Raw genomic sequence first — 4,321 nt, 5'->3', positions numbered from 1 at the left:
TGTGCAATACTTAGCACAACGGTGATAGGGGTTGTGGGGGAGATATCTCAAATCAGGAACTCTGAGCACTACTGTAATACAAATAATGGGGATCCAGACAATGAGCACAAGAGAAACCTTATCCTGAATGGCAAGACTATTAAATGAAATTTCAAGTGGCCTATCTGAGGTTACAGGACAGAAGAATCTTGCAAATGTCATTATTTTAAAAGTATATAGCTGCCTCCTGAATATGTGATAGCGGCTTCCAATAACATCTCTTAGGTTCAAGTCTGTAAATAAGGTGTGTTCTCTGTCTTGAAGTTTATGGTCTGAGTAAGACAATACAAGACAAGACAGGCAGTAGAAGTAATAACCAAAAATTAGATGGGACCTTGCAGATAGAACTAAGATCTTACTAAATGCTGAGCACCTTTGACTTTCAGTTAAGCCAGTTTGAGTCATGAGCACTCACCAACTCTAAAGAGGGTATGCATCTTGCAGGATCAAGCCCATACTGACATATAAATTAACAAGCCATGCTATGCTAAACTAGTCAAGTCATTGCCGCATGTCTCAGTTTTCACATCTGTAAAATGAGGATAACATCACTGCCATTGTTTGCAAAATGTGGTGAGATCTCTTAAGGAAGAGCTGCAGTATGGAAGAGCTAGGTATTTTATTCAGCTAAAAGTGGATCTGAAATAATTTTTTCTCTAGACTATATAAGAAAGGAATAGAGTTGTATTGCCAGTGTTTCTCCATAACCTTGTGCTCTCCATCTGTAAGGCAGACAAACTCTTTGGGTAGAGGCAATATCTTTTATTAGACCAACTAAATAGTTGCAAAAAAGTTGTTCTTTGCAAGCTTTCAGATGCACAGTCCTTCATCAGGCAAAAAAAAAAAATGAAAATGGTGAAAGAAATTAGCACATCTGTAAAGCATATTACAGGCAATAAATAATTCATTCTGCTGTGAATTAACTAAACTAAGAGTGTTATCTCCAGATTACAGATTGGGTAGAGAGCATAACTAACGTACAGAAAGAACCTGTTTTGGAGCCAGGATTAGGACATGAGTTCCCTGTTCTCAATCCTCTGCTCAGATCACTACATCAAACCCTGCCCTCACTAGAATGTGTTTTGGGCACAGAATCTCTCACAGCTTTGAGGATGCTGTGAATGACACCAGGGGTTGGTCCCAGAATTGGGGGAGAATAAAAATGGTGTAAATCAAATTTTGCCCCAGCCAGACCTTGGGTCTTGTGCAACAGCAGGTTCCCATCTGCACTCCAACGCTGCATTCGTTCCGGTTGATGAACTAACTCTTCTCTAATACTTTTCCTCTTTTTATGCTCTGGCTTAGATACTGACAGGCTTAGCCCTCTCAAGCTCCAACAGAGGGAAGGGCTCATTCCAAATCTGATAATACTTCCAAAACAGGAAAGGTTATTTCTTTCAAGCTAGAGACTGTGAATAATAGGAAGGAGAAGAAGCTATTCTCAGCAAGGAAATGCTGCTTTCAGCTTAAATAACACAATATGTAATGTCTGGACCAAATTGGAGAAAAGTCGTGGGAGCAGCAAATAAGTCTTCTGTTACTCAGATCCTTGCATTTCTATAATCTTATTTTGGCAATGCTATAGAACGATCTGCTTTGGTGGTTCATACTTCATCCATTTCACCAATTGGATAAGTGGTTCAGGTTAGAAAATTTCAGTGCTGTCCTGAAACAGCCATATTTCTCAGATCAGTAACCTTAGTGTGTCTGATAGTCAGAAAAATCACTACCGTTATAAGAATATGAATCTAGTACAAAAATGCATTAACAGAAATACCATTCAGACCATTAATGTCAATCATACTGTCCCTTTTGTTATTAAATGTTGCCTTCCTAATTACAGTATTTTCTTCCAGTTAAATACTGGAAATTCAGACACTTTTTCATTCTTATCCATCACTTCCATTTTGCAGTGATAACATACTTCTCTGGATGGTTTCAGGGTTGATTCTACATTATAATGTGGAATTTCAAATTGACTAACAGATGGTGTTGTCATTATTTTTCCTTTCCCTAAAGAATGGAAAAGAACAAGCTCTTGACATTTCCAGTATGTCTTCATCCAACTCTGGAATTTAAAAAGCCATAGAAGAATCTTAGCTGTCTTTCGTTGGAGAGATGGACATGGTCGTTAAGTGTCTGCAGCTACATTTCTAAGGTGTGTAAGGCACAACACCATCCAATCTTTGGCCTTTTGAAAAAACACATGGCAGTGCCTCCTGCACACTTGCCTCTTTCCCCACCATGAGTAGTGCAAATTGTAAGGGGTGGATATGCAATGTTGGAGCCATTTCAGCAGAAAGGAAATAAGACTTCATTAAAGGGCTTAGCCAGAACTGCTGAAGTACCTCAGAATCAGTTCACATTTACAAGTATACAGCAGATGCGTCATTTGGCAGAAGATTTTTGCAGTTGGTAATTTGCCAATCATCAGGGATTGCCTGTTAAATCCCCATGATCCAGACTGGGGTGAGGAAGACATTGAAGGATAAATTTAGACTTAGCTATGAATGTCTGTCCTATGAATCGTCCAGCCAGTGTGAGTAAGATCCCATCCACCTCCATGCCTTCTGCCAAATAAAGGGAAAGGGAAAGGCCTTCAATACACTTCTGTTTTTAAATTAGGAAGTCACTTTCCTCCTCTTCCAGTTTTTAAATGCAGAACGCACCCAAATTTAGCCTTTGCTGCTAAGGCTGCATGGAACGATGAAGATATATCACAAGAGAATGCAACATCTTGCTGCTTCTTTATACACTCTTAATATGAAAGTAATGGTAGAAAAGATGCTATATTGGGAGCTTTAGAGATCAAAGGCCTCTGTTTGGCCAAGTATTTGTACATTGTCTTCCTTCAGTGGGTCTTCCCCTTGACAGGGAGAGACCTTTGTGAGGGGGGAGTGATTTTAATAATAACATGAATAAACTGCATGTATCAAACAATAGTTATATTGCAATCCCGTTCACGTGCTACCAACCTGGAGTGAAGTCTTAAGGTCTCAGAACCCTTTCCCAGTCTCCTGAATCATTCTACTCACGGTAGCATTCAGCCTTGAAAAATCTCAGTAGCACCTACCTGTAGTAGAGCAGCATGAATGGTAGTCCAGTTTAATATATAGACTTGATGAAAAGAAATTTACTATACTGCCAACTATTGTTTTTTATGAACTACCAACAAAATCATCATTTTACCAATTAGTGGCACATTCTTGGAAACAAAATAACATTAATTTTGGCTGACAAACATGTATCTACCAAGCCTCAGCCTGCTATAATTGTAGACAGTTCTGTTGTAAAACCTGGAGAGCTAGAGACTACAGTACAAAGTGCCATTTTTCTTTGAGTAATTGCCTGTGTAGGTGGACTCTAGGTACAGATTATTTTTGAATAGCATTGTCCGCTGGGATTATAACTGCAGCTCATGCTCCCGCAACCACCAGAGTTTAAGATATAAGGGACAAGGCAGTCTCAGCTGCCCCTCAGTTCCTTCTTACCACTTTCTTGTAGCCCATGTGTGAAATACAGTGCATCTGCATCCCTTGAATATTCAACATAGCTCATTTCAGAATTTTTTGTCTAGAATGATTTAGTTAAGACTAGCTCCTTCATAAATTATTTGCCCACTGGCTGTAAATACAGTCTCTTTAGATAGTTCATTATTTCCCCCTGATTCCGTCCCCAGTGGCAGCAGCCAGTGATGGGCCCCCAGGGCACTTGTGGCCTGCTGCAGGCAGAGATCCCCGGCAGCACTGTGCCACCTGAGACCTGGGGGCTCCATGTGGCTCATGAAGCCAACCCAGTCCACTGGGGCATGCCTTTGACCAGAACCAGGCCAGCTCCTGCCATTACCCAGGACTCCCTGCGTTGTACGCAGGAGCCACATGCTATCTGGCTGGGCCAGCTCCTGCTTCCATGTATCCCGTGCACAATGGAGATGATGCACAGGGCACATGGAGGCAGAAGCCAGCCTGGCCTGATGGTGTAGGGGCCCAGCCCAATGATGTGCAGGGATGTGGAGGTAGTATTTGGCTTGGCCCGATGGTGCACTGCTCCAATGTGCACTGCCGGGAGATCTGGATGACAGCAAGAGTCAGCCTGGTCCTGGTCGAAGGTGTGTGCCAGCAAACCGGGCTGGCTCCATGCAACACATGGAGTTTCCAGGTCTCGGATGCTGCCGTGCACTGCCAAGGGTCTCTGCCTGCAGTGGGCCATGAGATCCCCAAGGGCCTGCTGCTGGTTGCTGCTGCATGCTGTGGGAGAAGGGCGGTGGGTGGATGTGTGGTGG

The 4,321-nt window shown here is 42.4% G+C and overlaps 1 protein-coding gene and 1 long non-coding RNA gene across 5 annotated transcripts in view; both read left to right on the top strand.

Moving 5' to 3' along the window:
- The window catches only part of LOC109313432, a 14,258-nt gene extending 10,771 nt beyond the window's left edge, over positions 1–3,487 (top strand). The window contains exons 2-3 of the long non-coding RNA XR_002102049.1: positions 3,318–3,320; positions 3,477–3,487. This is a non-coding gene — a long non-coding RNA (uncharacterized LOC109313432). The remainder of the gene's footprint in view (positions 1–3,317; positions 3,321–3,476) is intronic.
- Positions 1–4,321, top strand: part of CUNH16orf71 (chromosome unknown C16orf71 homolog) — a 203,623-nt gene that overhangs the window by 68,121 nt on the left and 131,181 nt on the right. The window lies entirely within an intron of this gene.

The sequence above is a fragment of the Crocodylus porosus genome, unplaced genomic scaffold (assembly GCF_001723895.1).
Source record: "Crocodylus porosus isolate Cpor-Errol unplaced genomic scaffold, CroPor_comp1, whole genome shotgun sequence".
Classification (NCBI taxonomy): Eukaryota; Metazoa; Chordata; order Crocodylia; family Crocodylidae; genus Crocodylus; species Crocodylus porosus.
This window is presented reverse-complemented; position numbering and strand designations above follow the sequence as displayed.